This window comes from Panulirus ornatus, chromosome 45 (genome assembly GCF_036320965.1).
Source record: "Panulirus ornatus isolate Po-2019 chromosome 45, ASM3632096v1, whole genome shotgun sequence".
Classification (NCBI taxonomy): domain Eukaryota; kingdom Metazoa; phylum Arthropoda; class Malacostraca; order Decapoda; family Palinuridae; genus Panulirus; species Panulirus ornatus.
In genome coordinates, this window is record NC_092268.1 from 7,324,466 (window position 1) to 7,336,965 (window position 12,500).

General features: G+C 39.0%; 1 protein-coding gene across 1 annotated transcript in view; it reads right to left on the bottom strand.

The window, feature by feature from the left end:
* Nucleotides 1-10,780, bottom strand: part of LOC139762895 (uncharacterized) — a 27,854-nt gene extending 17,074 nt beyond the window's left edge. Inside the window, exon 1 of the mRNA XM_071688131.1 lies at nucleotides 10,725-10,780. The gene's annotated coding sequence lies outside the window, so the exon portion shown is untranslated. The remainder of the gene's footprint in view (nucleotides 1-10,724) is intronic.
* Nucleotides 10,781-12,500: the final 1,720 nt, after the last annotated feature.

Sequence of the window (12,500 nt, forward strand, 5' to 3'; positions counted from 1 at the left end):
AAGAATTCAAATATTCAATGGTGCAATATATAAATATTCAAGTATTCAAATATTCAATGGTGCAATACATAAGTATTCAAGAATTCAAATATTCAATGGTGCAATATATAAATATTCAAGTATTCAAATATTCAATGGTGCAATATATAAATATTCAAGTATTCAAATATTCAATGGTGCAATATACAAGTACTCAAGTATTCAATATTCAATTCAAAATAGTGCAATACATAATAATGTATTCAAGAATTCAAATATTCAATGGTGCAATATATAAATATTCAAGTATTCAAATATTCAATGGTGCAATAATAAGTATTCAAGAATTCAAATATTCAATGGTGCAATATATAAATATTCAAGTATTCAAATATTCAATGGTGCAATATATAAATATTCAAGTATTCAAATATTCAATGGTGCAATATATAAGTATCAAGTATTCAAATATTCAATGGTGCAATATATAAGTATTCAAGTATTCAAATATTCAATGGTGCAATATATAAATATTCAAGTATTCAAATATTCAATGGTGCAATATATAAGTACTCAAGTATTCAAATATTCAATGGTGCAATATATAAGTACTCAAGTATTCAAATATTCAATGGTGCAATATACATTTCCAAGACTCCATGTGAACTAATGCAAGCATTAACTTCCTGTGTATTTGATTAAGACAACTGATGTTATCAAAGATAATTTATCTTTTTATCTATCGTGTTTTGCTGGTAATTTATCTTTTTATCTATCATGTGTTTTGCTGGTGTGGGAGGTAACGCGATACTTTTATCTATCGAGCGAAAAAAATATCACAATCTATTTCGAGCCCTGACTGCATTGCACATCTACAACCTCTTGGAGATAAGATATTGAAGTTGATATAATAATTATAATAATAATAATAATAATAATAATAATAATAATAATAATGATAATAGTAATAATAATAATAATAATAATAATAATAATAATAATAATAATAATAATAATAACAATAATAATAATAATGATAATATCAATAATGCTAATAGTAATAATAATAATAATAATAATAATGATAATATTAATAATGCTAATAGTAATAATAATAATAATAATAATAATAATAATAATAATAATAATAATAATAATAATATCAATAATGCTAATAGTAATAATAATAATAATAATAATAAAAATATTTAAAAAATAATAATAATAATTAATAAATAATAATATAATAATAATAATAATATTATATTAATAATGCTAATAATAATAATATAATAATTAATAATAATAATAATAATAAATAATTTTTTTTTTTTTTTTTTTTTTTTTTTTTTTTTTTTTTATACTTTGTCGCTGTCTCCCGCGTTTGCGAGGTAGCGCAAGGAAACAGACGAAAGAAATGGCCCAACCCCCCCCCCCCCATACACATGTACATACACACGTCCACACACGCAAATATACATACCTACACAGCTTTCCATGGTTTACCCCAGACGCTTCACATGCCTTGATTCAATCCACTGACAGCACGTCAACCCCTGTATACCACATGACTCCAATTCACTCTATTCCTTGCCCTCCTTTCACCCTCCTGCATGTTCAGGCCCCGATCACACAAAATCTTTTTCACTCCATCTTTCCACCTCCAATTTGGTCTCCCTCTTCTCCTCGTTCCCTCCACCTCCGACACATATATCCTCTTGGTCAATCTCTCCTCACTCATTCTCTCCATGTGCCCAAACCATTTCAAAACACCCTCTTCTGCTCTCTCAACCACGCTCTTTTTATTTCCACACATCTCTCTTACCCTTACGTTACTTACTCGATCAAACCACCTCACACCACACATTGTCCTCAAACATCTCATTTCCAGCACATCCATCCTCCTGCGCACATCTCTATCCATAGCCCACGCCTCGCAACCATACAACATTGTTGGAACCACTATTCCCTCAAACATACCCATTTTCGCTTTCCGAGATAATGTTCTCGACTTCCACACATTTTTCAAGGCTCCCAAAATTTTCGCCCCCTCCCCCACCCTATGATCCACTTCCGCTTCCATGGTTCCATCCGCTGACAGATCCACTCCCAGATATCTAAAACACTTCACTTCCTCCAGTTTTTCTCCATTCAAACTCACCTCCCAATTGACTTGACCCTCACCCCTACTGTACCTAATAACCTTGCTCTTATTCACATTTACTCTCAACTTTCTTCTTCCACACACTTTACCAAACTCAGTCACCAGCTTCTGCAGTTTCTCACATGAATCAGCCACCAGCGCTGTATCATCAGCGAACAACAACTGACTCACTTCCCAAGCTCTCTCATCCCCAACAGACTTCATACTTGCCCCTCTTTCCAGGACTCTTGCATTTACCTCCCCTACAACCCCATCCATAAACAAATTAAACAACCATGGAGACATCACACACCCCTGCCGCAAACCTACATTCACTGAGAACCAATCACTTTCCTCTCTTCCTACACGTACACATGCCTTACATCCTCGATAAAAACTTTTCACTGCTTCTAACAACTTGCCTCCCACACCATATATTCTTAATACCTTCCACAGAGCATCTCTATCAACTCTATCATATGCCTTCTCCAGATCCATAAATGCTACATACAAATCCATTTGCTTTTCTAAGTATTTCTCACATACATTCTTCAAAGCAAACACCTGATCCACACATCCTCTACCACTTCTAAAACCGCACTGCTCTTCCCCAATCTGATGCTCTGTACATGCCTTCACCCTCTCAATCAATACCCCCCATATAATTTACCAGGAATACTCAACAAACTTATACCTCTGTAATTTGAGCACTCACTCTTATCCCCTTTGCCTTTGTACAATGGCACTATGCACGCATTCCGCCAATCCTCAGGCACCTCACCATGAGTCATACATACATTAAATAACCTTACCAACCAGTCAACAATACAGTCACCCCCTTTTTTAATAAATTCCACTGCAATACCATCCAAACCTGCTGCCTTGCCGGCTTTCATCTTCCGCAAAGCTTTTACTACCTCTTCTCTGTTTACCAAATCATTTTCCCTAACCCTCTCACTTTGCACACCACCTCGACCAAAACACCCTATATCTGCCACTCTGTCATCAGACACATTCAACAAACCTTCAAAATACTCATTCCATCTTCTCACATCACCGCTACTTGTTATCACCTCCCCATTTGCGCCCTTCACTGAAGCTCCCATTTGCTCCCTTGTCTTACGCACCCTATTTACCTCCTTCCAGAACATCTTTTTATTCTCCCTAAAATTTAATGATACTCTCTCACCCCAACTCTCATTTGCCCTTTTTTTCACCTCTTGCACCTTTCTCTTGACCTCCTGTCTCTTTCTTTTATACTTCTCCCACTCAATTGCATTTTTTCCCTGCAAAAATCGTCCAAATGCCTCTCTCTTCTCTTTCACTAATACTCTTACTTCTTCATCCCACCACTCACTACCCTTTCTAAGCAGCCCACCTCCCACTCTTCTCATGCCACAAGCATCTTTTGCGCAATCCATCACTGATTCCCTAAATACATCCCATTCCTCCCCCACTCCCCTTACTTCCATTGTTCTCACCTTTTTCCATTCTGTACACAGTCTCTCCTGGTACTTCCCCACACAGGTCTCCTTCCCAAGCTCACTTACTCTCACCACCTTCTTCACCCCAATAATAATAATAATAATAATAATAATAATAATAATAATAATGATTATATTAATAATGCTAATAATAATAATAATAATAATAATAATAATAATAATAATAATAATAATAATGATTATATTAATAATGCTAATAATAATAATAATAATAATAATAATAATAATAATAATAATAATAATAATAATAATGATTATATTAATAATGCTAATAATAATAATAATAATAATAATAATAATAATAATAATAATAATAATAATAATGATTATATTAATAATGCTAATAATAATAATAATAATAATAATAATAATAATAATAATAATAATAATAATAATGATTATATTAATAATGCTAATAATAATAATAATAATAATAATAATAATAATAATAATAATAATAGGGAATACGTGATGGCTTGCGCAAAAGATGCTTGTGACATGAGAAGTGTGGAAGGTGGGTTGATTAGATAGGGTAGTGAGTGGTGGGATGAAGAAGTAAGATTATTAGTGAAAGAGAAGAGAAAGGCATTTGGACGATTTTTGCAGGGAAGTAGTGCAAATGAGTGGGAGATGTATAAAAGAAAGAGGTAAGAGGTCAAGAGAAAGGTGCAAGAGGTGAAAAAGAGGGCAAATGAGAGTTGGGGTGAGAGAGTATCATTAAATTTTAGGGAGAATAAACAGATGTTTTGGAAGGTAGGTAAATAAAGTGCATAAGACAAGGGAACATATGAGAACTTCAGTGAAGGGGGCTAATGGGGAGGTGATAACAAGTAGTGGTGATGTGAAAGAATGGAGTGGTATTGAAGTAATGTTATGAAGGTTTGTTGAATGTTTTTGATGATAGAGTGGCAGATATAGGGTGTTTTGGTCGAGGTGATGTGCAAAGTGAGAGGGTTAGGGAAAATGATTTGGTAAACAGAGAAGAGGTAGTAAAAGCTTTGCGGAAGATGTAAGCCGGCAAGGCGGAGGGTTTGGGAGGGTATTAATTGAGAGGGTGAAGGCATGTACAGAGCATCAGATTGAGGAAGAGCAGTGTGGTTTCAGAAGTGGTAGAGGATGTGTGGATCAGGTGTTTGCTTTGAAGAATGTATGTGAGAAATACTTAGAAAAGCAAATGGATTTGTATGTAGCATTTATGGATCTGGAGAAGGCATATGATAGAGTTGATAGAGATGCTCTGTGGAAGGTATTAAGAATATATGGTGTGGGAGGCAAGTTGTTAGAAGCAGTGAAAAGTTTTTATCAAGGATGTAAGGCATGTGTGCGAGTAGGAAGAGAGGAAAGTGATTGGTTCTCAGAATATTAATAATAATTACAATAATAATAATAATAATAATAATAATAATAATAATAATAATCATAATAATAATAACAATAAATAATAACAATAATAATAAATAACAATAAATAAAGGTTTAATTATACCTCTATACATAATTTATGGGATTAATGCAAAAAAAGACATATGACAATATTATCATAAATGATAAATACAACCAAAAAAAATAACGAAATGATAAATTCTATGATACTTGGAAATGGTGGAAGATAAGAAAAATAACTGCACAACTCATTTATCTCTTTACCGACTTCACTTATCGTACAAAACACTTACGGATAAATTTGTTATCATTGTGTGTTGAAACAGACAGACAGGACCTTTGAGGTAAATAAACACAAGAATATAAACGTAGTCTGTACAGTAATTAGATAATTAATTTAAGAAAACAATAGTCTAGTTTTTAAGTTAGGTTGGGTGAAGTTAGGTTAGAAACCTTAAGGATTCTTAGAGTAGAAACCTGAGAGTGCTAAGGGTAGAAACCTAACAGTAATTAGAGTAGAAACCTGAGAGTGCTTAGGGTAGAAACCTAACAGTAATTAGAGTAGAAACCTAACAGTGCTTAGGGTAGAAACCGAACAGTGCTTAGGGTAGAAACCTAACAGTGCTTAGGGTAGAAACCTAACAGTGCTTAGGGTAGAAAACTAACAGTGCTTAGGGTAGAAACCTGAGAGTGCTTAGGTTAGAAACCTAACAGTACTTAGGTTAGAAACCTAACAGTGCTTAGGGTACAAACCTAACAATGCTTAGGGTAGAAACCTAACAGTGCTTAGGGTAGAAACCTAACAGTGCTTAGGGTAGAAACCTAACAGTGCTTAGGGTAGAAACCTAACAGTGCTTAGGGTAGAAAACTAACAGTGCTTAGGGTAGAAACCTGAGAGTGCTTAGGTTAGAAACCTAACAGTACTTAGGTTAGAAACCTAACAGTGCTTAGGGTACAAACCTAACAATGCTTAGGGTAGAAACCTAACAGTGCTTAGGGTAGAAACCTAACAGTGCTTAGGGTAGAAACCTGAGTGCTTAGGTTAGAAACCTAACAGTACTTAGGTTAGAAACCTAACAGTGCTTAGGGTACAAACCTAACAGTGCTTAGAGTAGAAACCTAACAGTGCTTAGGGGACAAACCTAACAGTGCTTAGAGTAGAAACCTAACAGTGCTTAGGGTAGAAACCTAACGGTGCTTAGAGTACAAACCTAACAGTGCTTAGGGTAGAAACCTAACGGTGCTTAGAGTACAAACCTAACAGTGCTTAGAGTAGAAACCTAACAGTGCTTAGGGTAGAAACCTAACGGTGCTTAGAGTACAAACCTAACAGTGCTTAGGGTAGAAACCTAACAGTGCTTAGGGTAGAAACCTGAGTGCTTAGGGTAGAAACCTAACAGTACTTAGGGTAGAAACCTAACAGTGCTTAGGTTAGAAACCTAACAGTGCTTAGGGTACAAACCTAACAGTGCTTAGGGTAGAAACCTAACAGTGCTTAGGGTACAAACCTAAAGTGCTTTGGGTAGAAACCTAACAGTGCTTAGGGTAGAACCTAACAGTGCTTAGGGTAGAAAACAGGATGTTCCTATTTTGATCCTGCTACGGAGCGTAGCGCCATGCTAATGCAAGGCTGGCGCTTTTAAAATATGGGCAAATAAGGCCAAAGGCTTTTAAAATACGGCAATAAATGGCAAAGGCTTTTAAAATAGGGCAAATAAGGCCAAAGGCTTTTAAAATACGGCAATAAAGGGCAAAGGCTTTTAAAATAGGGCAAATAAGGCCAAAGGCTTTTCAACGGCGAGGGCTAAGCAATAAAGGGCAAAGGCTTTTAGAATACAACGAAGGGCACGGGCTTTTAAAATACGGCAAATAAGCCCAAAGGCTTTTAAAATAGGGCAAATAAGTCCAAAGGCTTTTAAAATACGGCAATAAAGGGCAAAGGCTTTTAGAATACAACTAAGGCAAGCTTTTAAAAACACTAAGGCAAGGGCTTTAAATGGGCAAATAAGGCCTAAGGCTTTAAATAGGGCAATAAGGCCAAAGGCTTTCCGGCAAGGCCAAGGCTTTTAAATAGGGCAAATAAGGCCACAGGCTTTTAAAATAGGGCAAATAAGGCCAAAGGCTTTTAAAATACGGAAATAAAGGGCAATGGCTTTTAGAATACAACTAAGGCCAAGGGCTTTTAAAATACGGCAAATAAGGCCAAGGCTTTTAAAATAGGGCAAATAAGGCCAAAGGCTTTTCAACGGCGAAGGCCAAGGGCTTTTAAAATAGGGCAAATAAGGCCACAGGCTTTTAAAATAGGGCAAATAAGTCCAAAGGCTTTTAAAATACGGCAATAAAGGGCAAAGGCTTTTAAAATACGGCAATAAAGGGCAAAGGCTTTTAAAATACAACTAAGGCCAAGGGCTTTTAAAATAGGGCAAATAAGGCCAAAGGCTTTTCAACGGCGAAGGCCAAGGGCTTTTAAAATACGGCAAATAAGGCCACAGGCTTTTAAAATTGGGCAAATAGGGCAAAGGCTTATAGGAAAAAGGCAATTATAAGGATAAGGTTTTAAATAACGGCAAATTATAAGGCAATAGGTTGTTAAATGACAACTAGGCCTTGAATTTACGATATACGTGGCAACATAACACTGCTTTTACAACCGAAGCAAGGGTTAATACGAATAAGACGGTTTAAACTTGGCACAAGGCAAGCTTTAACATGAACAGAGTATACGAGGCCAGCTTGAAACGACGGTATAACGACCTTTGAACACGACGGTTTAACCTTGAAACGGCAACGTTACTCTGAACGGACCTTGAACACACGGTATACGACCTTGAACACGACGGTATACACCTTGAACGACGGTATACGACCCTTGAACACGACGGTATACGACCCTTGAACACGACGGTATACAGACCCTTGAAACACGACGGTATACGACCCTTGAACACGACGGTATACGACCTTGAACACGACGTATACGACCTTGAACACGACGGTATACGACCCTTGAACACGACGGTATACGACCCTTGAACACGACGGTATACGACCCTTGAACACGACGGTATACGACCCTTGAACACGACGGTATACGACCCTTGAACACGACGGTACTACGGAACACCTTGAACACGACGGTATACGACCCTTGAACACGGACGGTAAACGGTACACCCTTGAACACGACGGTATACGACCCTTGAACACGACGGTATACGACCCTTGAACACGACGGTATACGACCCTTGAACACGACGGTATACGACCTTGAACACGACGGTATACGACCCTTGAACACGACGGTATACGACCCTTGAACACGACGGTATACGACCCTTGAACACGACGGTATACGACCCTTGAACACGACGGTATACGCCCTGACCACGGTATACGACCTGAACACGACGGTATACGACCCTTGAACACGACGGTATACGACCCTTGAACACGACGGTATACGACCCTTGAACACGACGGTATACGACCCTTGAACACGACGGTATACGAACCCTTGAACACGACGGTATACGACCCTTGAACACGACGGTATACGGACCTTGAACACGACGGTATACGACCTTGAACACGACGGTATACGACCCTTGAACACGACGGTATACGACCCTTGAACACGACGGTATACGACCCTTGAACACGACGGTATACGACCCTTGAACACGACGGTATACGACCCTTGAACACGACGGTATACGACCCTTGAACACGACGGTATACGACCCTTGAACACGACGGTATACGACCCTTGAACACGACGGTATACGACCCTTGAACACGACGGTATACGACCCTTGAACACGACGGTATACGACCCTTGAACACGACGGTATACGACCCTTGAACACGACGGTATACGACCCTTGAACACGACGGTATAACGACCCTTGAACACGACGGTATACGACCCTTGAACACGACGGTATACGACCCTTGAACACGACGGTATACGACCCTTGAACACGACGGTATACGACCCTTGAACACGACGGTAATACGACCCTTGAGCACGACGGTATACGACCCTTGAACACGACGGTATACGACCCTTGAACACGACGGTATACGACCCTTGAACACGACGGTATACGACCCTTGAACACGACGGTACGACCCTTGAACACGACGGTATACGACCCTTGAACACGACGGTATACGACCCTTGAACACGACTGAATGGGTTTCTTTATAACTACATTGGAGCTGTTACAGATGTCAAACCTAACTAGGTGATTAGAGTTGCCCCTAACTACTCTACGACATGCAACATTTCCCCCAGTATGAGAGGCCCGACGACAATTAGACCCGACGACAATTAGGCCCGACGCCAATTAGGCCCGACGCCAATTAGACCCGACGCCAATTAGACCCGACGACAATTAAGACCAGACGACAATTAGACCCGACGACAATTAAGACCCGACGACAATTAGACCCCGACGCCAATTAGACCCGACGACAATTAAGACCAGACGACAATTAGACCCGACGACAATTAAGACCAGACGACAATTAGACCCGACGACAATTAAGACCAGACGACAATTAGACCAGACGACAATTAAGACCCGACGACAATTAGACCCCGACGCCAATTAATACCCGACGACAATTAACACCCGACGACAATTAGAACCCGACGCCAATTAGAACCCGACGACAATTAGAACCCGACGCCAATTAAGACCCGACGTCAATTAGACCCCGACGCGAATTAGACCCGACGACAATTAAGACCCGACGCCAATTAAGAACCCGACGACAACTAGACCCGACGACAATTAGACCCAGACGCCAATTAAGACCCGACGTCAATTAGACCCCGACGTTAATTAGACCCCACGCCAATTAGACCCCGACGCCAATTAGACCCCGACGACAATTAGACCCGACGCAAATTAGAACCGACGCCAATTAGACCCGACGCCAAATAAGACCCGACGACAATTAGACCCCGACGCCAATTACACCCGACGCCAATTAAGACCCGACGACAATTAAGACCCGACACCAATTACACCCGACGAAAATTAAGACCCGACGCCAATTAGAACCCGACGCCAATTAGAACCCGACGACAGACCCGACGCCAATTAGGCCCCGACGCCAATTAGACCCCGACGCCAATTAGACCCTAGACTGAGAGAGAAGGACTCTAATTAGTTCTCCAATGGCAAAGGAATAATTAAGGTCTGATGTTACGGTTTTTAATTAATAAATAAAAAATGTTAATAAAAAAACTCATCCATTACGCCATTATTATTTAGAAGAAATAGATAATAAATAATAAATATAAGAATTACTAATTATAATTTGGGTTACATGGGCGATAGATAATTAACTAACTAGATAATAGACTTTCCGAAGGTGGTATATATATATATAACCTTATGATAGATAGATAGATGGATATATATATATAGATAGATAGATAGACAGATATATATATATAGATAGATAGATAGATAGATATATATATAGATAGATAGATAGATAGATAGATGGATTGATAGATAGATAGATAGATAGATAGATAAACTATTGAAATGCGTAATGGTCGTCCAACTTGCACAAATGTCATTGAACGTCCAATGACACTTTACACCCTTAGACCAGTTTAGATATATATATATATACATTGCTATGATATATGAGGCACGTAATGTATATGGATATATATATATATAAGAGACATACCTGTGTGGGAGCAGCAATAGACGTCCTCCTCCTACGACGTCTGGGTGACGACTGACAAGACGACGTCGCTCGTTTGGTCAAGGGAACAGCATCGCTCGCGTTCGGACACTTCATAATACCTCTGGCTTTAGCTTAACCCCTAACTCCATTCATCCTAAATCCCACTTAACAACACTCACTTCATATCAAAAATTAAAAAATAAATTAAAAAATCTTTATCAAGATAATTAGATAGTGTTTTATGGTGGAGGATTTTGTTTAATTATTGGTTTATAAGAGAAGGAGAGAAAGACGCGACTCGGCTTCGAGAGGTGATCGAAGACGGCGACTCGAACAAGACCCCTTCATGTACTTCCCCTGTTGATAACATGTATCTATACCGATCTGATATATCTATAATTTATATATATATATATATATATACATTGATATATGTATATATACACATATATATACTTATATATAACCATTTATTTTGTGGGAGCTCTTCAGTATGACGTTAAATGGCCCCCACACCACCTCCCAAAAAAAGGGCGGGGTAATGGCTTCAAAATTCGACTCACATTTCAGCCCAATTTGGCAATGATGGCCATTTTGGAGGCCACTTCAAGGCCATTTATAAAATGGCCCTCCAGATGACACTGCACTCACGCAATGAAGGCGACAAAGGCCGCCTTTTCAAAGGCTTAGAAATACACCCATCGGTTTGACAATGGTCAGCAGCCATTTATCTAAATGGCTTCCCTCAATAAATAAGGCCTTTGGTCTCCATAGAGCGAAAAAAGGTCCATTTTGACGAGGTTAGCAGCCATTTATTTCAATGGCCTCCTTTAAAAAAAAGGCCTTTGGTCTCCATAAAGCAAAAAAGGTCACCTTTGGCAAGACTAGCAGCCATTTATTTCAATGGCTTCCCTTAATAATAGGCCTTTGGTCTCCATGAAGCGTAAAAAGGTCTCTTTTGACTAGCCTAGCAGCCATTTATTTCAATGGCCCCCTAAAAAGGCCTTTAGCCTCCATAGTGAGAAAAAGGTCCCCTTTGCCAAGACTAGCGGCCATTTATTTCAATGGCCCCCTTAATAAAAGGCCTTTGGCCTTCATAAAGCAAAAAAAAGACCTTTGACGAGGTTAGCAGCCATTTATTTCAATGGCCCCCTTAAAAAAAGGCCTTTGGTCTCCATAAAGCAAAAAAGGTCACCTTTGGCAAGACTAGCAGCCATTTATTTCAATGGCTTCCCTTAATAAAAGACCTTTGAACGCCATGAAGCATAAAAAGGTCCCTTTTGACTAGCCTAGCAGCCATTTATTTCAATGGCCTCCCTCAAAAAAAGGCCTTTGGCCTCCATAAAGCAAAAAAAGGTCACCTTTGGCGAGGCTAGCAGCCATTTATTTCAATGGCCCTCCCTCAAAAAATGGCCTTTGGTCTATTAAAGCAAGACTTAAAAGTCAAGACCGCTTCATTAATCCCCGTCAAGACCGCTTCATTAATCCACGTCAAGACCGCTTCATTAATCCACGTCAAGACCGCTTCATTAATCCCCGTCAAGACCGCTTCATTAATCCCCGTCAAGACCGCTTCATTAATCCCCGTCAAGACCGCTTCATTAATCCCCGTCAAGACCGCTTCATTAATCCCCGTCAAGACCGCTTCATTAATCCCCGTCAAGACCGCTTCATTAATCCCCGTCAAGACCGCTTCATTAATCCCCTTCAAGACTGCTTCATTAATCCCGTCAAGACCGCTTCATTAATCCCCGTCAAGACCGCTTCATTAATCCC